At 39.9% G+C, this 27465-nt stretch overlaps 1 protein-coding gene across 3 annotated transcripts in view; it reads right to left on the bottom strand.

Moving 5' to 3' along the window:
• Positions 1-20082, bottom strand: part of LOC113527444 (carbohydrate sulfotransferase 15) — a 50453-nt gene extending 30371 nt beyond the window's left edge. For 2 of the 3 annotated variants that reach the window (XM_026915268.3, XM_026915269.3), the window contains exon 1: positions 19751-20081. The gene's annotated coding sequence lies outside the window, so the exon portion shown is untranslated. Of the gene's footprint in view, positions 1-19750 lie in introns of all 3 variants that reach the window. The other variant, XM_053238788.1, reaches the window with a different exon arrangement.
• Between the last annotated feature and the right edge of the window lie 7383 nt (positions 20083-27465).

Below are 27465 nucleotides of genomic sequence, written 5' to 3'. Positions count from 1 at the left end.
TTTTATTAGAAACCCTGACATTTCTGACACGTCTGTAAAAGCTTATTTTACATTTCTATCCCACAATCCCTTTCAGAATGAAGCGTCAAGCTGAGTCTGGAGAGATCCATCTGGTGAGGGGTTTTTTTCTCTTTTTTCTCAACACATTAGTGGAAAGTGCAAAATAGCTCGACTATAAAGAAAATAAATCTAAAACAAGGTGTGAAACCCCAAATGATCCATTATTATCCTTTTATCCCAGGCTAACAGAACGTGTACGAGACCTGGGTCATATTAAAATGAATCCGTGTTTTTGCTTGAAGCTAGAATTCCTTTTCTCTATCGCTCACTGCCTTTTTTTAATTAGTTAATGCGAAACACTTCAAAACAGCCACAGAAGGTTACAGCGTTTGATTTAAATTAAAAACACAGCCAAGGAAATTCAATTATTTCTAAAGTAAAGCAGGATGGCTGGAGACAGTGGGCTTTGTAAAGCAGAAGAGAACAGACAGGAATAACAACACGGAGAAAAAAAGAGCTATGTCATGGTTACTGAATCATCAGCGTAAAGGTCTCAGTGTACTTCCTGTGGAAAAGTTCAGCTCCAAAATTGTGGCACAAGTGGACATTACAACATGGATGACTCTGATTCTGCGTTTGACTACATCTCGTGAGTCAGAATGACGTCACGTCAACATGGCCGCTCACGCCATCAACAGTAAATAAAACTTTACTTCACGACTGAAAAAGAGCTTATAGCAGGATTTACTTTAGATCAGATCAACATAGACTCATTACTCGGTGAAATCTTGAACACTGACCGTACAGTTTTGCGAAAGTAAATACATCATAAACTCATGATCACTAACGTTAGCCGGTTAGCTTGAAGCATGCACTTTCTTGGAGGCGTCCATTTTGTTTCCCCCGCTCTCCTCCATCATACGACATCTAATAACCAGGGAGGGTGACGATTACCACCTGCTTCCTCCGAGACAAGTGAAACTGCATCTTTCTGAACTGCTGCATCACGGGGCGGCGTAACACACTCGGAGGAAAGCGCTATCCGCCCTCTTCCACATACATACAAACTCACAGATGCCCATGATTGGCTAGTGTCATTGTGATTGACAGCGGAGAGAGTATGCCCCTCCCACAAAGAGAGCATGGACAATTTTCAACTTTTCAATTTTTTTTCAATTTTTCAACTCACGAATTTGAACAACGCCACCTGCAGTAGTGGAGCACTCGTACGTGATGACCGATAGGAAAACCGCAGCGAGATTTTAAGCTCATGAAGGTCGTCTCCGATATTAACTTTGCTGAGGTTTAAAGGTGATTTCACAGCAACAACACAAACCAAACACAACAGCGAGACTGTCTAACACACACACACACACCCACACACACACACACACAGACACACCCACACACACACTTGAGATGGAGAGACAGAATAAGAAGTGAGAGAGTAATAAAACTGGTCATTAGGAGAGTCAATGACCCAGAAGCAGAGTTCGGCAACAACGTCTGTGAATCTTCTATGTTTGACAGCAGTGCTCACACACACACACACACACACACACACACATATCCTGTCCTATCTGTCCTTCACCTCACTGCACAGACACTTCACTACATCCTGCTGAAAAACGTTCCAACGTTATGATGATTATAATATTGATATTGTTGTAAATTATTTCACAATACATGTTTGTTTTTATAAAACGTATTCATTTATTTAAAAAAATAAATACTTCCATACTGACTGGAAGCAGCTGGTCAAGATTTTGTATTTATTTTTTTAAATTCTTTAAAATGATACAAGAAATTCTCCTTTTCGGTGTTAAATATTTTTGTTTCTTTTTTATAAGTGTAAATATTTATAAAAAAATATTTTTGCAGGCAATACTGTAAATGAAGAATTATCATACTTTTCATGGCTATAAACTCTCCTCTATGTGCACTACCATGTTTCTCTGAATAGAAATGTTTGGTTTTGTCATTTTGGCACTCGTGCGAATCAGTTATCTCGAATTTAAACGAGGAGGAGGGAGTGTAATACACTCATTTTTTTTACTATTTTAGGAACATGGGAAAAAACCTGCTCTAAAATGGCTTTAAGTTCATGAACTGGAAGACTGTAAGAGACTAGCGGTTTAGATAATCCTCTGTTCTTCCATGGTTAGTCATATTACTGTACTGTTGCATTAATCCAGAAGATATTAGCACTATTAATAATATTTAAAGATGGCAGTGATCTAATACGCAGTTTTAATTAAAATTAATTAAAAATTTAATTTACACTTAAAGAGATTTGTGTGTTTTTTTTTCTTTTGTTAGAATTGATTTTATTATATGTATAGTTTATACTTTATTATATCTACAATGTAAGTGATTTTCGTGTGAAGCTGTGAAGTGCTTTATGTTTAATGTTTAATAATATCTTACTAGTTTTTAAAAGAGAACAGTATGGGATGGGTATCGCTATCAGCTGAAACCTTTAGTACTAGTATCTTATCGAATGATCCTCCAGGTTTCAGTATCGGAAAAGAAAGTGCTATTGAGTCACATGTAATAATACTGGCACATTATTAACTAGTAATCCGTCACTTCTCTAATAAAATGCAGGAGATACAAATAGGGTTGCCACCTCTGACTTACAAAAAAACTCGACACAACTGACTGACTGACTGACAGACAAAAAGCCTGATCATCACTTACAGACCTAATTTTTCAATTAATTTTTTCAATTTTTCCCATAGGCCTGTAGTCTCTTCATGTGTTTTTATTAAAACAAAAATCTGCTTTTCGTTTTTATTCAATTCAGTTCAATTTTATTTGTATAGCGCTTTTAACAATGGACATTGTCACAAAGCAGCTTTACAGAGGAAAAACTCCCTGAGACGAGATGAGGAAGAAACCTTGAGAGGAACCAGACTCAAAAGGAAACTCATCCTCATCTGGGTGTCACCCGATAGTGCGATTATAAATAATTCCCTTCTATAACTGTCTACTACATGCATAAATAGTGCAGTTGTGCAACCAGGAAACTGATTACAGTTTTCACATGAAGTCTGTTTTGTTAAAAGTTATCAACTGTTCACTGACGGAGACCTGAGAGCAAAACTGTTCATGGCAACTGCAGTCCTAAAGCTATCTTCATGGTTTCTAAGTGGTAACATCCTCAGTAATCTCACTGATCTTTAGATTTATCTTTAAATTTTATCCTCCTCAGTTGAATCTTTGATTGACCATAAATGTGGAAATCCCCTTCATTTTGCGTTCAGATTGAAGTAGGTTTTTGTGCTTTTTAGCTGCAGCATGTCCATCCAAAGCGATTCTTCCTTCCCTCATGCTTACTGGCTTAAGCCTATAGACATATTTTTCATTTTTTAGCCAGTCATTATTAAACGAAGTATAACATTTGCACTTCTTTTTGACAGGCCTAGTACTCCCACCATCCTCTTCCTCTGACTCACCTCCCATTTCAACGTTCTGAATAAGCACACGTGTGTTATTAAAGCTGACATTGCTGGCAACTAGCCAAAGTGAGTAATGAATGAATGTTGTATAGAAGTTGATAAGTTAGGAACTAAAACGCATGATGATTACAAACGTATGTCATGAGTAACAGCCAGTTACAGCCTGCTAGAACACTGCAGTGGACCAGGGTTGCATTTATTGTCATTGGCAATCATTTCTGGTAGCTTGTGTGATAGTTATACAGTACAGATGTATGAAATATACAGTAGCTGTATAAACTCAACCATACAAAAAAAATGGGGCATTACGTGTCCTGGGAAATTCATTTCAATTCGATTTTATTTGTATATCACTTTCAACAATGGACATTGTCACAAATCAGCTGTACAGAAATAAATAGATTCAAATTAAATTAAACCAAAATAAATTTTAAATATGTAAGTTATCCCTAATGAGCGAGCCAGAGGTGAGAGTGGTGAGGAAAAACTCCCTGAGACGATATGAGGAAGAAACCTTGAGAGGAACCAGACTCAAAAGGAAACTCCTCCTCATCTGGGTGCAACGGATAGTGCGATTATAAATCTTTCCCTTCTATAACTGTGTACTACATGCACAAATAGTGCAGTTGTGCAACCAGGAAATTGATTACAGTTTTCACAAGAAGTCTGGTTGGTTAAAATCTGTCCACTGTCCACTGATGGAGTCCTGAGTACAAAGCCACCACAGCAATCGCAGTCCCAAGCCATCACAATACAGCTCCCCATATGAGATCCCCAAATCATCACCACGGCCCCCAAGTGGCACCATCCCCAGCAATCCCACTGATCTTCAGGCCGTCCATGTGGGGCCTCAGCAGCAGCGAGCGAACTCAACTGATGAGAACTCCAACCAGAAGTAGGGCAGCACGATGGATCACACAGGTCTGGAGAGCAGAAGGTGTCTGGATCACTGGTATCTCAGGAGCAGCTCGACAAAATGCCATATATTTCCCGGGACAGACAGTCCTGGGAAAATCAGGACAGGTGGCAACCCTAGGTGCAAAGTGTTTATAAAAGTCATGTAAAATTCCTGACCATAATCCTGATTAGATGTTACAAAAAAAAATAACAAATCAAACTTCCACATACACACATCCTACATTTGGGGTGAAAAGGGATCAGCATTATCAGGCTTGAATAAAAAATAAAAATGCTTCAGCCAAACGTGTTCATGTAAAACGGAATAAATTTTACATTCTGCTTCATGATTCCCGGAACAGCCTATGGTTACGAGGTCTCCCCTCCATCGGGCTTTACATTCTTTAGCCCTTCCTCCACAGGCTCTTACACAGCACTCGAGACACACAGGAAACCCCCTGTACCTAAAAGCCCAGTCATTAGCGTTCCTCGCCTACACTCGGTGCTTTCATTCGCAGCACAGCAACCACAAGCGGTCACTCTGAAGCTAAAGCGTTCCGGGATTTGAGGCGCCGGAACACAACTCATTTCACAGGAAACGTGGCTGAAACAATGCATCATCGCTCACATGATGATGAATTAGTTAAACCAAGAAATCCATCTCATTCCTCTTTTCTAAGAAGAGAGAGCACAGACAGGACACATGAAAAAAATCAGACATCAGCTTTATACCAGAGGTCAGAATGTCTATACGTGACACACTCTGTGACACACCGCTATTTATATAAACATGGACAAAAATGATGTCACCGAGCTACAAAAAAACGCCATCGTAACTCCATCTTAAAGTGAATTCCTTAGTGGGCGTGGCCTAAAGTCTGAAAGTGGAATCAACACAGATTCATTCTGCTATTTTTCAAAGCTGTGTATATTAAGAGTGTAAAGCAATACCACTATCTGTATCTGTTTAGTACACCAAATATTTCTATCTGTATTCACATTTAAACCTGAAGTGGGCGTGGCCTAAATCAGAAGGCTCTTCAAAAAATAAATAAATAAAAAATAAAGATATGTGCATGGGACTGTCCATTGTATCTACCTGCAACATTTTCTAACAAATTTACTTGTTTCTGTTTTCCAAAATATATCTGATCACTCACTCACTCACATGAAAGCAAAAAAACTGAGAATTTCTTTAAAAAAAACACAAATAGTGCTCCTCCTTTTCGTATTTGTATTTGCGTCTGGTTAAAACACATGATCTGTTCATTCCGTCTCTGATGTAAATACACTCCACGTGATCGTGTGATGATTTAGATTGTGATAAACTGGTAGCTACAAGCTTCCTTTATATGTTAGCTACATTAGCCTCACAATGCTAAACTACAGAAGCAGATTTTATGTTCTGAGCACGTCCTAGCTGATGGACTACATCTGGGGTGAATGGGAAAAGTGCACATTTCATTTTTTACTCAAAAAAATAATTAATGGCACCCCTTTTTATGCCACAAAACTACATTTCATATTACAGGCAGAAAAGATAAGGGTACCACCCTAGCGACAGGGAAAGGTAGAGTTTAGTGCTGTTTATAACGCAGTAAAGAATAAAATTACAACATAGAGACTCATCTTCACACATACTAACAGTAAATAATCAGATTTATTAGATTTTAGATTTATTGTATGGTATCTGGAGTGTTTAAAGAACCTGGAAGAAAGATGATGTCATGAGAAGTGACGTCAAATTTATCTCCGAAACGGTATAAAAATGTTTGATTTTCTTTTTAATTATTAAATTGAAAATCTTCTTGAGGAATGCTAAATGTTGGCACTTCTGTGCCTTTTCAGTCATCTGTTTTATCGTAGAACTGAAACATTTTAGATGACACTGAATGAAACTGCAGCTGAGTCAATTCTAATAAATCAGAAAAGTGTTTAGAAATTAGAAAAAGACTTTATTGTTATTATTATTATTTTAAAGTTCAGAGTCTCTCTAACGTGGGCTCTCGCAGAAACCCACACATTTATTCCCCCATGAGGCGAGTGTTATTGCATCATAAAATATAATAACCAATCAGGTGCCAATATGCAAAAGTCCCTACAACACCAGTTTACTAGGTGAAAGGGGGCGGGGCATGTACTGTGAGGGGAGTTTCTAATTTGCAGATTCATATTTGGTGTCTATTTTATCATCAAACCACCTCAGGAAAATGTATTATTCAAAACAGAAATATTTTGTTATAAAATAAGTTATAAAGTTATAAAGTATGAGCCAAATTCAATCAGTTTGAAAATTCTCAAATCACAAAGCTGAGAATTTCTCTCTCTGTATCTCGGATTCTCTCAGAAATGCTCGTGTGAGCTGCATTATTCAGACCTCAGCTGCCGTATCAAACGCTTTTTTTCTTCTTTCTTTCCTGCACAGATGAGCAAAGGCAAAAAATTATAAATAAATAAATAAATAAATAAAACCCAATTGCGGGCCAAGCTCAGCCGGAGAGAACTCATCTCCCGTGTGTAAATGGGTCTGAACATTCCAGCGGTGAAAAAGAAGACGTTCATTTTCATTCAATTAAAGACAGAAGAAACGAGCCGTGAGAGGAAACGGACCGTCACAGACGCCTGCTTCGTTCCCACAATGGCGCCGACGCTGCGCTCGCTCTGTTCATGCTGAACTCACATACTGCTTGTGAGGAGAATTAGAAAATGGCGTGTGTGTGTGTGTGTGTGTGTGTGTGTGTGATTTCCAGGAGGCAGAGCACTCTGACACTCAGCTCTGAAATGTTTGGCCTGTATGAAGGTTTGACCTTTGACTTTACGAGACGGGACGCTAGCCAGGTTCTGAAACACCGGTACTGCTGAGACACTTGGTACCGGAATACAACGCAGTGATCAGTGAAGTAGAAATAAAACAGGAACAAGATGTAAGAACAGGAAACTAACTTGTTTTGTGAAACTATTACAACATTAAGTGTAACTGTAAATGGATAAAAAGTCAGATGCAGCTTGTCATGTTCCTGGGAAACTGCAATGTAGCGTAAACTGAAGATGTCAGAAAACATAAAGTTACAGCTTTCCCTCTGACACTGGAGACTCCTTCCAGTAATGTTACATAAACAACTCCTTATGTTAAGAAATCATTACCGTTTCAATGATTTTTTTTAAATCCGCTGTACATAAGTCAAATGTGAATGATCCGTTACTATAGAAACGATAACCTGATCAGATTTTTTTATTTGATCAAATTGAGTACACCAGGTTTTCTCACACACAACACACCACCCCACCTCCACCCCCACCCCGGCCACGCCTCCCACCCCCAAGCCATGTTTATACAGTAAATAAAGGGATGGTAGATGTTCTGGCAGCGTTTCCTACGGCTCGTTTGGAGCTCAGCGAAGATAGGAACGTAAAAAATAAACATCACTGAAGCACTGAGACAGAATACACTCAGTGTCTCTTTGGACACCATCCTACTGACCTTCAAGCTGTGTGTGTGTGTGTGTGTGTGTGTGTGTGTGTGTGTGTGTGTGTGTGTGTGTGTGAGAGAGTGTGTGTGTTAGGCACAGGGGACATAGAAGGAGAGCGAGTAGAAGAAGATGCACTATGCTGTGAAATGGAGCTGTTTTGTTTCAGAGCGTGTCCAAACCGAGACGAATAACAGGCTGAGGGATACAACAACAACAAAAAAAAAAATTCACACTGCGACAAAATTCTAAACAAAGAAACTGTGTCTGAAAAACACACACGTCTGAAAATCTCACATGCTGCAGTGTGCTGTTTAAAACGGAAGCAAGTTTGATTTCTGTGACCGATTAAACAGCAGGTCATCATTTTGGGGTGGAACCCCATCAGAGCGCTAACGTTTAATTAGCCATGTTTCATTTTAACGCTGTTGTTTTGTTCTACTTTGCTAAAAACGCTAATCTAAGACACAAACGCAGGCAACAATTATATCTGCTGTATCGAAAAAATGTATCGTACGTCGAGACACCACTGTATCGTAGCGTATCGTATTTGCAGTTTGTGTATCGTTCCAGCACGTAATACAAAACATACACATACACTCACTGTCCACTTTATTAGGAACATCTGCTCATTTATGCAGTTATCCAATCAGCCAATCAAGTGGCAGCAGCACAGTGCATAGAATCATGCAGGTCAAGAGCTTCAGTTAATGTTCACATCAAACATCAGAATGAAGAAGAAGTGTGATCTCTGTGGCTTTAACTGTGGCAGGGTTGTTGGTACCAGATGGGCTGGTTTGAGTGTTTCAGAAACTGCTGATCTCCTGCGATTTTCACACACAAGTCTCTAGAGTTTACACAGAACAGTGCCAAAAACGAGAAACACTGAATGAGCGACAGTTCTGTGGGTGGAAACGCCTTGTTGTGAAGAGAGATGGCCAGATTGGTTCGAGATGCCAGGAAGGATATAGTGATATATAAATAATCACTCTTTACAACCGTGGTGAGCAGAAAAGCATCTCACCATGCACAAAACATCAAACCTAACATCAAACATCATCAAGTGGATGAGCTACAACAGCAGAAGACCACATCAGGTTCCTCTCCTGTCAGCCAAGAACAGGAATCTGAGGCTCTCATGGGCACAGACTCACCAAACTGGACAGCTGAAGATTAAAAAAAAAAATCACCTGGTCTTTTTCCAGTCTTCAGCTGTCCAGAGCTTCTAATTAGCGAGAACTAAATCTCTACTTCAGAACATAGAACATATATTTCAGTATTGTATAAGCTCTTAAAGGGATAAAATGCAGGTCACTTGATGCTACAATCTACTGGTATAATATGTTGACATTTATGCACTAATACGAGGCGAATTCAGATTAATTCATGCTCAGTAATTTACATAACAAGGTCTTAACAAAGCATTAACTGTACATTATCACAACTAATAATGCATTTATTAGTCACTTTCACACAACAGAGCCCCAGTTATCAACCAATACAGGTGAATAAAGTCCATAAACTGTTAAAAGAACACACACACACACACACACACACACACACACGCACACATACACAAACACACACTATTGAGAAGGAGAGAGAGAGTGACAGAGTAATGAAGCTGATCATTAGGAGGGTCAATGATCCAGAAGCGGAGTTCAGCAACAGCATCTGTGAATTTTCCACTTTTGTCAGTTGTGTTGTCTGTCTTTCCCTCACACACACACACACACACACACACACACACACACACACACACACACTGTCCCTCACACACACGCACATACACATACGCACACACACGCATACACACACACACATTCTCACACTATTGAGAAGGAGAGAGAGAGTGACAGAGTAATGAAGCTGATCATTAGGAGGGTCAATGATCCAGAAGTGGAGTTCAGCAACAGCATCTGTGAGTTTTCCACTTTTATCCTGTGTGTCCCTCACACACACACACACACACACACACTCACCCGAGGTGCCACCTACATCTACGTATATATCTATACATCTTCTTCTGACTAATTAAACACAAATTAAATAATCAGTGAGTAAACTGTTTGTTTGTAAACATGTTGCGTGCCAGGCTTCGTATTCGCCGTTCGCGGATTAGCGGTGCATCGGATCGGTCTGAGGAATCGTTCCAGCTGAGTGTTTGGATTTTAGAGTGTTTTGAACTCTCTAAAACGGCAGCTCCGTGTCATGTACGTCGATTTGTCGCTCAGTAGTGTGAACGTCGCAACCTTCTGGTCACTAACACAAAGCCCTAACCTCTACCGCTGCTCCCATTTTACAAAAGTCATTAGATACGGTCTGTTTGTCGTTTAATTAAACACAGCAGCGTGCAGCTTTCTGAGCTAAGGCCAAGAATGTGTTCTTCTAGCAGCTCCAAAAATAAACACATGGGGAGAAAAATGTGCGGGAGAGGATGTAATGTCATTTATTCTAACCGAATAAAGATGTGTGTGTGTGTGTGTGTGTGTGTGTGTGTGTGTGCGTGTGTGCGTGTGTGTGCGTGTGTGTGTTGTGGATGCTAACGAGACTCTGCTATATTATCATTCCAGCATGCTAACACTGACTTTACTTTGCCTCTGTAAACAGCAGTGAGAGAGTGTTACTGAGACAGTGTGTTTCACCGAGTACACCACTTACGTACGTACACACACACACACACACACACACACACACACACACACACTTCATGTGACACAAAGACTTCTCTCTACACACGTGAGAAGTGTAAAGTCTAATGTGTGATCAGATGTGTTTTTTAAAGTAAATGAGCTTCTGGATATTATTTAATAAAATAATCAGAGCTGTGTGTGTGTGTGTGTGTGTGTGTGTGACATGGCTGTGGGAAAGTGTGAGGTTTTGTGAAAATATGACTCAGTTTAAGACTCTTTCTGTCCCTCTCTCCTTATCCCTTATCCCTCTCTCTCTCCCTCTCTCTGTATCTCCTTATCCCTCTCTCTCTCCCTCTCTCTGTATCTCCTTATCCCTCTCTCTCTCCCTCTCTCTCCCTCTCTCCTTGTCTCCCCCCCCAATCTCTCCCCCTCTCTCCCTCTCTTTGAATCGTTAATTTGATGTTTTTAACAGAAGCACTCATAATTAATTGAAATGGTTTTTATAGATAAATTTTATGTGTTTTAAAGGATTATTGTACTAATAAAAGCTTTTTAAAAGTCAAAAAAAAATCTGTCTCTCTCCCTCCCCCCATACCTCTCTTCATTACTCTCTCTCTTTCCGCATCTCTCTTTCTCTCTCCCCCTCCCCCATATCTTTCTTCATCTCTCTCTCTCTCTCTCCTCTCTCTCTCCCCATTACTCTGTCTCTCTCCCTCTCTCCCCATCTCTTTTTCCATCTCTCTCTCCTCCCCCCATATCTCTCTTCTCTCCTCTCTCTTTGTCTCTTTCTGTCTCTATCTCACTCTCTCGGTCTCTCACCCTGTATCTCTCCCCATTTCTCTCTGTCTCTCTCTCTCTCTGTCTCTCTCTCTCTCTCTGTCTCTCTCTCACTCCCTCTCTGATCCTTTCCTGATTTCCTTGATCCTGAGAAATCAGAGACACGGTGGAGTTGAAGATGCTGCAGTGTAGCAGAATGAAAGATCTGCTGGTCCAGGAACCAAAAACATCTCCACTGAGGAGGGTGAGGAGCAGGATGTGGAGTGACGCTTTCCCCACACACACACACACACACACACACACACACACACACACACACACACACACACACACACACACACAGTATGCTGCCAATTGTTTTTATATCAGAGTCAGCACATGCCATTTTAATCATTAGATAAACTCCTCCAGCCCTAAAAGCTCTACATCACGTTTAATAAAACGCCACTTCTTATAGTTACGCTACATCGTGTACTCACTAGTGCGTGTATCGCTAGTGGCTCGGGGGCGGTGCCAGTGAAATGGGCGTGGCCTGCTATGTCTCAGAGTTAACTCAGTACTCAATCACATCACAGTAAATCAGCTTTAATCACATTACACTAAAGGAATTTTTGTTTAATAGATGCTTTAAAATCACTAATCGCTGCTTTAAAACACTGTTTAACATTCCTAATTTCCAAATTAGAGCAGGACGATATGATGACGTGATGTCAATATTGTGATATAATAGTGTCATGATACACTTTTCTATGTATCGCTGGTGCTTTTGTAACTCTGTAACTGACTGGATATTAAACACTATGTTTGTAAAGACTGGACAAAAATGTCTTAGTGGACGCTATAAGTTGTAGCTTTGTTAGCAAAACCTCGGCAAAATGAAATATTTCCTGACAATGTAAGTATCATGACATGATATGATCATTTTCAGGAAATAAAGTGAGTGAAAGCTAAAACTAAGGATCGACCGTAAGGATAAACTCTGCCACAGTTCCTTATCAAGCTGAAGAATTCAAGGCTGTCTCTGGAAAACCTCATGGTGCTGGTCAGCTCGAGGAGGAAGAGCGAGCACCGTGTTGTTCCCAGCAGCTGTGTGGGAGAGACACATGCCGAGAGCACGGAAAACCAAAACGAGCAGTCTCACCGCCCGAGTGAGGAGGAGGACCAGCCCGACACGAGAGTTAGCAAAGAAAAGAAACAAAATAAAACAAGTCCAGCAAAAACAAAAAGACCACAATGAAGCAGCGAGCATCAGCGAGGGAGGGAGCGAGACAGAGGGAGAGAGAGAGAGAGAGAGAGAGCGAGAGAGAGAGAGAAGCATGACATCATGGAGAGTGTCAAACGTTTCTGTTCGTGTTGTTTTGAGATTTCATATCGTTCCAGGAAAACAGAGACCCCAACAATTAACGACAGGATGACACAGCAGTGTGTAACATTACTCTGCTTCCAGATGTGTGTTAAATAAAATCACATTTGCGGCTCAGAAAAAAAAAAAAAAAAATCACTAGATGGTCAGAGGTGTCTCCTGTCACTGTGATGCACACGTTTTTTTCCTTCAGAGTCACTGAAGACTGGTGGGGAGATGGCACGTGAGGGATCAGATTTATCAACAGCTCCACGATGAAACTGTCAGAGTTCAGCAATGTGATATCACAAGATACGAATAGCAAAAACTGTTACACAGAACGAAAGAGAGAGAGAGAGAGAGAGAGAGAGAGAGAGAGAGAGAGAGAGGTGTGACAGAATCAGTGCAGTATGGTCTCTGTATGACTCTGGAATGTTTGAGTCTCTGACAGAACTGTGTCCCAGATACAGTCCTTCACCCTGGACTGACCCTCACTCACACTCACACACACACACACACACACACACACACACACGCACACGGCTCCATTAGGAGGCAGGAAGTGCAGCAGTAAGTGAGGAGAGAACAGACAGTGATGATGTGATGGAGCGTTCACAAGCACTGAACTGTGTCCTCATCCTGATTGGCTGAGACAGGTCTGTGTTAATCTTATTGGCCGAAACAGTTTTCTCTGATCCCTATTGGCTTTGACAAAACTGCTTTGTTCATCATTGGCTGAGACAGGACTGTCCTGATTCTCATTGGTTGTGACAAGGATGTGTTAATGCTTATTGGCTGAGACAGGACAATATTAATCCTTATTGGCCAAGACAGTTTTCCCTGATTCTCATTGGCTGAAACAGTTTTCTGGCTGAGACAGGATTGTGTTAAATGTATTGGCTGAGACAGAATGGTATTAATCCTTATTGGCTGAGACAGGATCTCCCTGATTCTCATTGGCTGAGACAAGACAGCCTTAATCCTGATTAGGTGAGATGGGAATCTGTTCATCTTGATTGGATGAGACAAGACTACCATGATCCTTATTGGCTGAGCCAGTATTGCCCTGATCCTTATTAGCTGTGACAGGATTGTGGTAATCTTATTGGCCGAGACAGTTTTCCCTGATCCTTATTGGCTGAGACAGTAATGTGTTATTGGCTGAGATCTAGAAGAAGAGAAAGTATCTGCGCCTGTGTTTACTGATGCGAGACTTTATGAGCAGAGGAAAGCTGAGGAGAGTTAAACATGAGAGTAACGAGCGCCTTCTGCCCTTATAAACTCCTCATTACTGTGACAGCTGTAAAGTTCACTCACCCCTGCAGAGTCCAGTGATGGAAAGTCTGAGCTCTTCCACCAAGTAAGGAAGAAACATTCTCATTACTGATGGAAAGAACTGGAGTGTTACGTGACATCAGAACAGAAAGAGCTAGACATCAGCACTTCTGCAAATACACACAGAACCCAAACCTACTGGAGTACAGGGTGGAGGTGCGGAGTTCTCAAATCTGATTGGTCAGAAGGTGTTGATTAATTTTCTACAGCAGCAGCTGTGACAATAGTGAAGCTGAGTAACATCTTCATCCCGTTAAATTTATTCGCAATCAGTCTGACCACTGCTTCAGAGACTCTGTGTGTGTGTGTGTGTGTGTGTGTGTGTGTGTATACGAGTCTATAATTTTGTGCGTGCATCTGTGTATACAAGCGCTGTGTGTGTGTGTGTGTATGTATGCCTGTCTGGTTATGGTTGTGTGTGTGTGTGTGTGTGTGTGTGTGTGTGTGTGTGTGTGTGTGTGTGTGTGTGTGTGTAATACACAGTCCCTTGTGAAAAGATTGGAACAGAAAGGCCAATTCTTTTGTTTTTGCTATACATTGAATACATTTAGGCTTGAGATCAAAAACTGAATATGAGACGATCGATCAGAATTTCAACCAACTGAGCAGCATTTCAGCTCCTGAAGAGGAGACTGAAGGAAGAAACTCCCCAAAACTATTACCAACTGAAAGAAGCTGCGCTACAAGCCTGGAAAAGCAGCACAAAAGAAGAATGCAGCAGTTCGGTGATGTCAGCGAGCCGCAGGCTTGATGCAGTTATTGCAAGCAAGAGACATGAAACCAAATATTAAGTGTTATTTACTTTCATTTATTTTAAGTCTATCTGTTCCAATACTTTTGCTCACCTAAACATTTGGTAGTTCTGCCACCTTCTAAGTTGTTTAACACACTTAAATGTAGATATGAGGAAAAACAAAAACAAAAGAATTGACCTTGCTGTTCCAATACTTTCGGAGGGGAGTGTATATGAAAGCGAGTGCTCTGAGTATTTCCTGTTATAGTTGCATACCTTCAACAATCTTTCCTGTTCTCAGTTTCACTGATAAAAAAATAAATGACAGTCTCACACACACACACACACACACACACACACACACACACACACACACACACACCTCCGCCATCTCCGCCAGAGAGAAAACACAGACTTGGCGTGAGCGGTGCAATATTTCACAGGAATAAATACAGTGTGTGTATATGTGTATGTGTGTGTGTGTGTGTGTGTGTGTGCGTGTTCGATGTGATGAATTTGACACTGCGGGGTTTAGTGTTTAACCTGCTCTAATACAGGAAATCTCCAAATCTCCGTCCTGTACATCCTGTGACCTGCACATTTCTCTACTTCAGCTGCTACGACAAACTTCAAATCAATTAACCATGAAATATTTTATGAGATGTGTTAGAGCAAACACACACACACACACACACACACACACACACTGTAAAAAAGGAATTACTGAGCTGGATTTTGTTTCTTGTGGGCGTGTAGCGACAGCTACTGTTCCTGATTTTGCGGCCGTGGCCTACTGAATGCAAAACAATTCAATTTGTAGCTAGACAGAGCTTATAAAAGCACTAACTGCATAATGCACTAATCAGTGTGAAAATCAGTTGTTTGGATTAATGTGCTCAGCTCTGTTCTGTTAGTTTACATACACTCACCAGACGCACCTACGATCTCTGCTACGTCCTTTCAAGCTAAAACTAATTGCAGGTAGGAACTAAAGTTGTGAAGAAACATCACTGTAGAAACATCAGACCACCTCAGTCCAAAACTCGTTCAAGCTGATCGTTTTGATTTGTCGCTTCAGAGCGTTTGTATAGTGTTGAGAAAATCTAAATTCAAATGTCACTGAAATCGTGGCTCATATGGCACATATGTAGAAAAAGAATAAAATAAAAAATCACCTGTTGTTTTGTCACTCGCGAGCATGACAACTCCACAACTTGACTCTACAGCAAATTAAATGTTTCTCAGTTTCTTCGGCCGAGCTGTTGATGATAATAAACACTAAACATTTTCTTCAAAGCTACATTAAGCGTAATGCATGTCCAAAAGAAAGCATGAAAGCATCACAGTTCAGTGTATGGAGGAAAACAAGCTTGAAATATTAATACTAATCTTATTATTGAGGCTTTAAAATGCATTTAGACCTGTAATAATCCTATAATTTTAAACATATGCTTAAAAAAACACAACGGCTCACACAAGGTTTTCGATTTCAGGCTGCTCCAATCTTTTTTTTTTTATGAAATACGACTCATTAGGCATGTGTAGCTTCAAGTGAAGATGTGCGGTCGGTTAGCAGGGATGGAGAAGTCCGTTTGTTCACTGCAATTACAGTTTGCAAGGGTGCCAATAATTATGACATGTGGTTTTGTTTTTTTTTTTTAAAAAAGTATCTTTTATACCTCAATTAAAGGTTGGATTTCTCTCATATTTGCAATGTGAGTTTTATCTAATTAACCACAGACATTTTTTCCCCGGGGTGCCAATAATTCTGGAGCTGGCTATAAAGAGATTAGCGCGCTGCTTTAGCAGACGTTAATGACGTGAATAAGTTGTGAAGCCGATGTTACTATGAAAGGAAGATTCTCAGATGCAGTTTCCTGGCCTTGTGAAGGACGTGAGATAAGTCTATGTAACTCTCCTTCCTGTATCTCTTCACTTCCTGTCTTATCTTTGTTTATCTTTAATCGCGAGGCGTCCGAGCAGTCAGGCAGGGAGCTAACGCGCATTAAATGCGTTATACAGCTTTATACCACCACGCAGATCAATGCTGGATTCTGATTGGTCAGAAGGTGTTTACTAACGTATGCAAATCTAGGCATGTTTAATTACACGAAGCTACATAGATCCAATACAGAAAAAGAAGATAAGAAATCAGCTAGCGTAGATTGACTGGGATATCTATTGTTTTATTAAATTAACCTGTTTATCTGGAATGTCTCGCTTTACATTAATGCTAATAAAAATAACGTATATAAAGGTTGGTAGTACAGCGACAGAGTATCCTATACACACAAACACTCTCAGAAAAGAAACATGTATTGCAATATAACGTAATACGATACTGATATCAAAGTTAATTGATTCAGTCCTATATGTTGTGCGTATACAGAGCTGTAACACAGTTCTTCATTTTACTAACATACACAATATTTTAAAGCTTTTCTTTTAAAGTTGCTTTTATATTTTAGATTTTATACATTACAGTGAATTGACTTCATCTCAAAGGACACAGTATAAAAGGTCTTTTGCACATATATACATAAAATTTACAAAAAAGACCTTTTATACTGTGTGTTTCTTTAAGATAAAGTCAATTGACAGTGACATGTATAAATATTTATATACAGCGATCAGCCGTAACATTAAAAGCACCTGCCTAATATTGTGTAGGTCCCCCTTTGTGCCACCAAAACAGCTCTGACCCATCGAGGCCTGGACTCCACAAAACCTCTGAAGATGTGTTGAGACGTTAGCAGCAGATCCTTGAAGTCCTGTAAGTTGTGAGGTGGGGCCTCTGTGGATCGGAATTGAGATTGAGATCGATCGGATTGAGATCCAGTTTGTGCTACAGTAGCTCTTCTGTGAGATTGGACCAAACGGACTAGCCTTCACTCCCCATGCACATCAGCGAACCTTGGGAGCCCATGACCCTGTCTCTGGTCCACCGGTTGTCCTTCCTTGAACCTCTTTTGGTAGGTACTAACCACTGCATACCGGGAACACCCCACAAGACCTGCTGTTTTGCAGACGCTCTGATCCAGTCGTCTAAACATCACAATTTGGCCGTTGTCAAAGTCACTCAGATCCTTACGCTTGCCCATTTTTCCTGCTTCCAACACATCAACTTCGAGAACTGACTGTTCACTTGCTGCCTAATAAATCCCACCCCTTCATAGGTACCATTGCAACAAGATAATCAATATTATTCACTTCACCTGGCAGTAGTTTTAATGTTATGGCTGATCAGTGTATATACACACCATTTATTTTATTTAGCTACTGAAACTCGGCTCTTACAGAGCATTTCTTTTTCCCCCAAAGTGAACAAACGTCATATTAAAGAACAAATAGAGCAGAAATCTTACAATCAACACGTTCAATAAATCTAAATCCAGTTTTTGTAAACGACAGAACAGAGATATTCATTATTTTGTATATTATAGCCTATTTACATAAAATTAACACTTTAGTTCAAACACAAGTACGCAACATTAGTACACTATTCCAGGATAAAGATGTTTTGTACAGTAATGAATAAGATAATGTGTATTAAAACTTAATGCATTTAAAATGCGTCCTCAGTGATCGCTTGTGACCGGATTTGGTACCTCATTTCCTCTGGATGAAGTGCATCATGGACATTTATTACATCAGTCTTCTACTGCATTTGCAGAAATGTCCTGCGAATCCTATCTCACGTACCTGTACAAGCTGTTTTAATCATGCGGTCTGCTGAATAAACTTAGAAATGAATGAGAGATGAGATGAGATGAAGAATGAAACTATGAAAAGCAGCTGCTTTGGTCTGTGCTGTTATAGCGTCACCGTTATCCATTAGCTTAGTGATGGAGAGCTGTATCGTTCACAGTCTCGCAATTCTCCTTCGCTGCTGTCCGGGACGCATCGAGACGCTTTCACGTTCACACTACAGATGTAATGCGTCCCAGATCACCTCTGAATGTGATGAGCGATCGTCTCGGAGACACACTGCACCCCGTTCACACCTGTACTCAGCCCTGACCACTTCCACTCACATCACCCAGGACGCTAGGTGTGAACAGGGACTCTGTCCTCATAGTTAGTTACAGCTAGTTAATACTACTACTAGTTAAACGAGTAGCAGATTGGTACAGCGAGCCACAGAGCTCCAGGGTCCACGGTTCGATCCTGAGCTCGGTTCCGCATGTTCTCCCCATGTCCGTGTCCGTGTTCATGTGGGGTTCCTCCGGTTTAAAAAAAAAAAAAAAAAGCCAAAATTGCTCCTAGGTGTGAATAAGTGTGTGAACGGTCTCTTGTGCTGGACTGGTGTGTATTCCCGCCTCATACACAGCGTTCCTGGGATACACTCCAGATCCACCACCACCACCACCGCCGCCCTGACCAGGATAAAGCGCTTACAGAAGACAGACGGACGTATGCAACGTACACAAAACACGACATGAAAGGATTTCTTTGTTAACAACTAAACTATAGGTTTAATTCCAATTTCAATGAATTCTTACTAATATAAAGTACAGAACAATCGTCCAGTTATACTGCAGCGCTGGGGTTCACATCCTCTCTACAACACTGTAGTGTGACATCATGTATCCTGGTTATCCATTATGGATAATGACCCTGCTCTATGTGTATACACACACACACACACACACACACACACACACTGTATATGCTGTGTTATAGTGGATAATGATATTTATTGTGCATGAAGGTGAAAACTTTTCCTGCATCTTGTAGCAGCAGAGGGAAGATGTTAATGCTGGTTAAATAATCTTAATGAGGTTTATGTTAAGATTCATGTGGAGATTTAATCCGGAAGAGTTTTTATTTCTAAAAAAAAAAAAATTTAATCTGCAGAATAAAAGTATTTTTTAAAAAAAAAAAAAGGAGTCTAAGGAATGAAAGATGGTTATCCTGTATATGAGCCCGAGTTAGAGCATAATGTATAAACACACACACACACACACACACACACACACACACACCGTTATCACCGAGAACCCAACAAAAACACAAAGCAAACACACGTCCATGACCCCCAACACACACACACACACACACACACACACACACACACACACACACACGCCGCGCGCGCGTCTCACCGTGAGCTGAAAGTGTTTCAGGGTCCAAACCGGAGCCGGTATTAAAGAAAAGGAAAACTTCCCACTGACCGAGTGCGTCCCAAGTCCCGGGGTTTGTGACTCAGTGGTCCCTCATACCGGTGAAAGGCGACATCCACACTCCGGTTCCGGTGAAGTTACACATCCTATAACACCTCTACTCCTCTAACGAATCCTTCTTCCAGGCGCTTTCCGGTGGTCACGCGCTCGTCTCCGCCGCTCCGCGCCCATCGGCACGGTGCGCTCGCGTGCGCGGCTTTTTAAACACACAGCAGCCCTCACGCGACTTCCCTCCGCTGATAACCGACTCGCTCGCTGACTGAGTCGATTCCTCTGGACGATTCACTTTTTCACGATTCTTCTGAATCGGTTTTTAACCCTAAGCACCTGAGATTAAAAAAAAAAAACTCACAAAACCTATAGAGGACATACACACAGCGCTAATGAAGTCTGGATTCTGATTGGTCAGGAGGTGTTTTAATTAATGAATTGTCTATAATAACAGCAGCTCTGACAGTAATTCACATCACAGGTTAATAAGCTGTTCAGGGGCGGGTTTAGTGATTTTGGGGCCCTAGACAAAATAAAGGATGATATATGGGGCCCTATTCAGTGTTTTAACATCGATATTTACATTTTCAGCATACCTTATTTAGCATTAATAATTAAAAATATATATAATTTGCATTTTTTTAGGGGCCCAAGTTGGTTGCTTACATTTGCCTAGCGCTAAGTCCACCCCTGAGGCTATTAATGCTCTCACTATCATTTCTGTAGCAACAGCTCAATCACAGCGACTTAAAATCATGTGTAATTGTTGATGTGGTGAAGTTTTCTTAAAGTAAGGAGATGTTTATTTAACACTTACGGACGGAAAGGAAGGAGTCTCCAGTGTCAGAGGTAAAGCTGTAAGTCTTCCGACGTCTTCAGGACAGAGGAGTTTACGCTTCTTTGCGGTTTCTCAGTAACAAAAGATGACAAGACGTCAATGGTTAGAGAACGAGCGTTTATCGCTGCTATAATGTAAGTGAACTATTTTTGCGGATGTTCAACAGCGTTAAATGTAACTACAAATGGATAAAAAGTATAACATATCGTTCTTTAATTAGTAAAAAAAAAATTGCAAACTGTTGTGTTATAAGAGAAATAAAACACTTGGGGATGTGCTGTTATAGAAAAGTAATCAACCTCAGGGTGTTAACTGTGACTCCGCTTCATCACACCACACCGTCGTTGATTATTTTCCCATAACAGCACAACACTGAGTGTTTTATTCCTTATTAAATGGAGCAATGGGACTTCTAATGTCTGTCTGAAAGCTTAAACGTTCTGTTTTCTGTATCTAAACAGCTGCAATTTTTTTACCGATTACCTAAACACACACACACACACACACACACACACACACACACCCTGGCAACTCTGGTTAGGGTGGAGTACACTTTCAGAGGGGCTATATAATGAAAAAACATGTCATGGAGGACATTAGGTAGCCTGTACACACACACACACACACACACACACACACAAACACACACACACACACGGTCATTTTCTCAACAGTAGCACGTTTACACTATCCATTGCCAATAAATCAGTAGTGTGTCTCAGACAAACAGCCTGTTATTTAGCCACAGGGATGCCCAGTCTATAATGAACACACACACACACACACACACACTATGTGACAAGAGGCTTGGTTATTCACTCCACCTCAACAAAGCGTGAGTCATACTAGATTTATAACAGCAGCAATAAAAATTATCCCACTATGCCAACTGAGTTATTAGTCACCAATACTGAACGTGAGTGTGTGTGTGTGTGTGTGAGAGAGAGAGAGCACATCATTGAAAAAAAAGAGCAGTTTGAATGAAAGACAAGCGATAGAGGCTCTGATGCTGCCCGCTCTACTGTCATGGTAACAGAACAGTCTCCTCAGCCAATCAGACACGAGCCTGAAGTGACATCATCAGGAACAGGAACTCCCAGATCACTTCCTGTTAAACTGAAACAGGGTCAGCCATCGAAGACCCTTTTGAAATGGAAGGAAACTCTAATTGCTTTATTTTCCAGATTATAAATACACCTCTTGCCCTGTATATATTAGTATAATTAGTATAATTTATGCATGAACCTAATTTTAATATTCATATTTTCAGTGTATTTACAGTAGACGTGCTTCTCCAGCGGTTAGCTTCCTGCTCCATGTGGCACATTTACACTACCTTTAGTGCTAATATAACATCGAAAAGTCTGAATAACTGCTGATATTTCAATGTCTACATGTACTCTTCTAGACATTATTAAAGTGGGCGGGGCTAATCTTAAGTAAGGCTTGCAAAAGCTCCACCACAAGGCCCATGACACGTTGTCCTTTATTTATTAAGTGATGGAGCTAGTGTTGCTCTAACAGAATTTCTAATTGCTAAGTAGCACGCTTCTCAGTTAGCATATTCTGATGAATAGGATCACTCATTTTAACCTCTGGCTTTAGAAAGTGCAGTCTGACTCTCACATTAATCAGTAAACATCCTGCAGTCAAAGATAGAGAGAGAACAGTGTGACTTGTGTTACAGCTCAAACACACACAGCGGGAAACTTCACAATGCTATTAACAGCTCACAAACACACAACATGTAAAGAGCTGAAATCAAACACACACTTATACACTACCACAAGATCAATCTGGATAAAACTAAAATGTAATAGGCTTTCAGCTCTTTGAGCCTGTGTCCTCGCCCAGGAGATTTATACGTATAAACACACGAAAATACATAAAAGCTCATTTACGGAGTGAAAGATAATCTACAGTAGGGAGTACAAGATAGTCTAGTGAGTGAAAGATAATCTAGAGAGTGAAAGATAATTTAGGGAGTGAAAGATAATCTAGAGAGTGAAAGATAATCTAAGGAGTCAAAGATAATTGAGAGAGAGAAAGATAGACTAGGGAGTGAAAGATAATCTAGTGAATGAATAGTAATCTAAGTAGTAAAAGATAATCTAAGTGGTAAGTGGTAGCTTAGTGGTTAAGATGTTGGACTTCTGATCGGAAGGTTGAGAGTTCAAATCCCAGCACTGCTGAGCTGCCACTGCTGGGCCCTTGAGCAAGGCCCTTAACCCTCAACTGCTCAGTTGTATAAATGAGATAATTGTAAGTCGCTCTGGATAAGGGCGTCTGTCAAATGCCATAAATGTAAATGCAAATCTAAGGAGCGAAAGATAGTCTAGGGAGTGAAGGATAATCTAAGGAGTGAGAGATAATCCAGAGAGTGAAGGATAATCTAGTGAGAGAAAGATAATATAGTTAGTGAATACACTCAAAACACTACTGTGACTATTAATGAATTAATAGTATTGTCCCTTTAAAGTGCATGAAAAGGCTTTTTCATTTGTCTATTGCTTTTATTTTACATCATATTGAAGTTGCAAGCAAAGAAATAGATTTTTCTACTCAAGATAAATCTGGTGACCTCAGAGGTGTGAACTACACGCAGGAGAGTTTAATGAGCTGAAGTGGAGCTCAGAAAATCGACTTCAGGAGGCGCGTAACCCGACTCTGAATACGAGGAACTTTCCCTGCCTAAATATTAATGTATCAGCTTTTGAATCTATGTTGCTGAGTCTGAACACAGACAAGACAGCATACAGGAAACACAGGACATATAAAGACCAGCTTAGATATGAGGTATGATAATTAGTTGTTAGTGATTAGTCATGTGCCTTGGAATTACTCCATGTTAATAAACATGCTGTTACTCCCTGGTAAGAAAACACTTCTTTATTAACTTCACCAGTCATGAAGCCAGAGAAACGTCACCACCATGTTTGAACCAAACTGTGAGGGTATATAAGCAGTTTAGCCTCGAGGAAGCTGTGAGGATGTTTAATTTATACTCCTTATTAACAGTTTCATGGAGCGTCTTCTCTGCACAGTTGATATAGTCTGCACAGACTATAAAACACAGTGACACACACCCACAAGATCTGTGTGCTGAGAGAGAAAAATCAATACATATGTCACATAAAGAATCAGTATATATATTTACAGCGGTGTTACAGGTTCAGTGGAAAATCTTACAGGGTTTCTCTCAGTCAGATAAACACGTATCCAGACACGATACAGAGTACACTCCTATATACAGATTATTAAATGATTACAGTCTATAAAGCCTTCATGTTTATGCAGCATATAAAAAAACTGAAAAAAGGATTTGAGATATAAGCTACTTACAATAGTAAGAACTCGTATCCAGCCTGTGCATTGATATTTTCTTTTTTTTGGTTCCATTAAAAAAATATAAGCAATCAGTATCAATATTCTTATATTAGGATTGTTTTCAAAAAGAAACACCAGGATCTAAAGTATTGATTCCAGAAAGCTGGTGTGTGTGTGTGTGTGTGTGTGTGTGTGGCATCACAGTATCTCACAACTGAATCTGTTAACATTTTACATTAACTTTGGCTTAAAATTATTAATTTATTAATTATTCAGGTTTATTTGTTAGTTTATTGCTCCTGTATTCACGGATGTTTGTTACACATTAAGGCATTTTTATATAATACATAATTATTAAAATGTCATGATTTATACAAATATTCATTTATATGTTCAATTCTGGATTGTGATTGGTCAGAAAGTGTTGATTAATTTACTATAACAGCAGCTCTGACAGTAACGCAACTGCAAATCACAGGTTTATATTAATGCGCTCGTTCCACATAAACAGATTGAAAAACTGATTGGTGAAGTTTTCTGTAAGGAGATGTTTATTTAACATTTATGGAAGGAGTCTCCAGTGTCAGCGCTTTGTAACAGTCAGAGGTAAAGCTGTAACTTTAAATTTTCCGACATCTTCAGGACAGAGGAGTTTACACTTATTTGTGGTTTCACTTACAGGGAGAACAGGAACTAAATCATTTCAGGGACTTTCCATAACATTAAATGTAACTATAAACAGGAAAAAACACAACATGTGTCATTCATACATTTTAAAAATTGTAATTGTTGGCAAACTGATGCGGTATAAAAGGTGCTGTTATTGGAAAATAATCAACTTTAGGATGGTAACAGTAACTGTGCTTTGCCTGGGCCACATCACACCACCCTGGCATTGATTATTTTCCTATAACTGCACATCCCCAAGTGTTATTCCATACTTTGTGCTAACATCTCTGAGAAAAATATCATTGTTGTTCTCGAGGAACATATCCAAGCAGCAATAATCAGTCAAACAAAAGCTACTTATAAATGTCTTAACAGTAAACATGTATATATGATATATAATGACTTCACTATGGTATTAATGACTTCTGGCTTCTCACAATTATTTGGGAATAAAATGAACCACCCTCTAAAGCAGAATGCTATGTGTTCAGTCATCTGCTTTAGCGACACGTGGCTTCATGAATTCATTCAGCTGCTTTTTAAAGACATGTTTGGGATGCCAAAATATCTCGAGCTTATGAAGTAGGAACATGGGTGAGTCACTTGTGGTGTACGGACACTCAAATAGTTTTACAATTACTGTATGCCTTCTGAATATGGAATATCTTACACATCCTTTTACATACCAGAGTGCCTCAGTGTGGAATTTCAGCCATTCACATTGGATAAAAAGTCAAAAGTAGGTCTCAGTAATCGCAGTGATCTACACTGAACCCCAACATACAAAACCTGCAAAATATCTGTTTCTGCCATGAGACATCTTGGTTTCTCCGTGTTATTTACTTTAATGCTTGTAAATCCATGGTCAGTAAATGTTGCCGCATATTTTCACTTTTCTTTTCTTGACTTCTGTTGTTGTGCTGAGGTATCTCCGACTAGGAAAAACCAATGAAAATACCCTCTGAAGTCAGGAAGTTCGTCTCAACCCCAAGTTCAGAAAGGTGACGCCAAAACAAAATGGCCGCTTACAGCATCAGCAGTAAACACAGCAGCACTTCTTAAATTTAAATGAGTTATACTGTATACTGTATACACGTATTTACTTTAGATCAATCAAAATACAAACATATTCATGTGTTAAATCTATAACACTGACTACACAGTTCACTGTTGGAGGAAGAAAATACAGTCAGGTCCATAAGTATTTGGACAATGACACAATTTTCGTAATTTTGCCTCTGTACTCTATCACAATGAATTTGAAATGAAGCAATCAGGCTGAAAAGTAATTGGACAATTGACTGATAAGCAGGTTCATGGCCAAGTGTGGCCTGTTTCCTCGTTATTTTATAACAAATCAAGGAGATTAAAGGTCTGGAGGTGATTCCAAGTGTTCAGTTTGCATTTGGTTACACTCAAGAACAGAAAGGCCAGATTAGACTTTGCTAGAAAACATCTAATAAAGCCTGCCCAGTTATCATTGGACAGATGAAACCAAGATTAACTTGTACCAGAATGATGGGATGAGAAGAGCATGAAGAAGGAAAGGAAAGGCTCATGATCCAAAGCATAGCACATCATCTGTCAAACATGGTGGAGGCAGTGTTATGGCATGGGCATGTATGGCTGCTAATGGAACTGGGTCACTGGTGTTTATTGATGATGTGACTGCTGATAGAAGTAGCAGGATGAATTCTGAGGTGTATAAAGCTATACTTTCTGCTTAGATTCAGTCAAATGCTGCAACACTGATAGGACAGCGCTTCACAGTACAGATGGATAATGACCCAAAATGTACCACGAAAACAACCCAAAAGCATCTCCAGGGAGGAAACTCAGCATTTGGTGATGTTCATGCGTTCCAGACTTCAGGCAGTCATTGACGGGGAAGGATATGCATCCAAGTATTAAAAATAATCCTAAATTTATGATTATGTTATGATTATGATTATGAGCCTGTGAAAATTTAGGGACTCTGTAAAAAAATAGCTGTAATTCTCAAACCCTTTGAATTAAAGCTGAAAAGCTGAAGTCTACACTTCAATCACATTGTTATTGCTTCATTTCAAATCGTTGGTGGTGTACAGAGGCAAAATTATGAAAATTGTGTTACTGTCCAATACTTATGGACCTGACTGTATCACTCATCACAGTTAGCTGGCTAGCTTATTGACATGGAGGCATCCATGTTTTTTCTCCACTTTGTATCTCAAACAGGTTGAAAATGACATAGTTCCAAGCTTCGACTTTGCGTTTCTGAGGTAAGTCGAATGCAACATTACTGCTGAATACTTGCTGCAGCATTTTCTGTTTTTGCTGACAAATAATGAATTTTGACAGTGAAAGTTTACTTTAAGTTTACTTTTATTGGTCTGCAATAAAAATACTTGCTGGAACAATCTGTGTAAGTGAAATTTGCAATCCAGATGAATCTGATGACTTCTACGGGGGTTGAATATTTTTCACATTACCTGTCCAGGCATAGTACTCAATTTCAATGTAAATGTTATATAGAGATTTCTCTTTATCTTGAACTTCTGAAACTTATTTCTAGACATTAGCAGTGTTGGATAAATCTCAATAATTTATAAATCTCAACTCACCTGGAATCCTAACTGAGTTCAGAGATGTCAGTGGGAGGTGTAGAAAACTCTTGACCTTGTCAGGCATGGATTGTTCGATCTTGGCGTAACATTAACTTTAATTAATAAATAAATAACTACACAAACAGACAGGCCTTTCATGGAGGCTTGTGCTCTTTATTCAGCATTCTTCACTGATGTTCACAGCATGAAGTTTTCCTTAGATGACC

This window comes from Pangasianodon hypophthalmus, chromosome 12 (assembly GCF_027358585.1).
Source record: "Pangasianodon hypophthalmus isolate fPanHyp1 chromosome 12, fPanHyp1.pri, whole genome shotgun sequence".
Taxonomy (NCBI): Eukaryota; Metazoa; Chordata; class Actinopteri; order Siluriformes; family Pangasiidae; genus Pangasianodon; species Pangasianodon hypophthalmus.
Note: the sequence above shows the minus strand (reverse complement) of the source record. Positions and strands in the feature narration are given on the sequence as shown.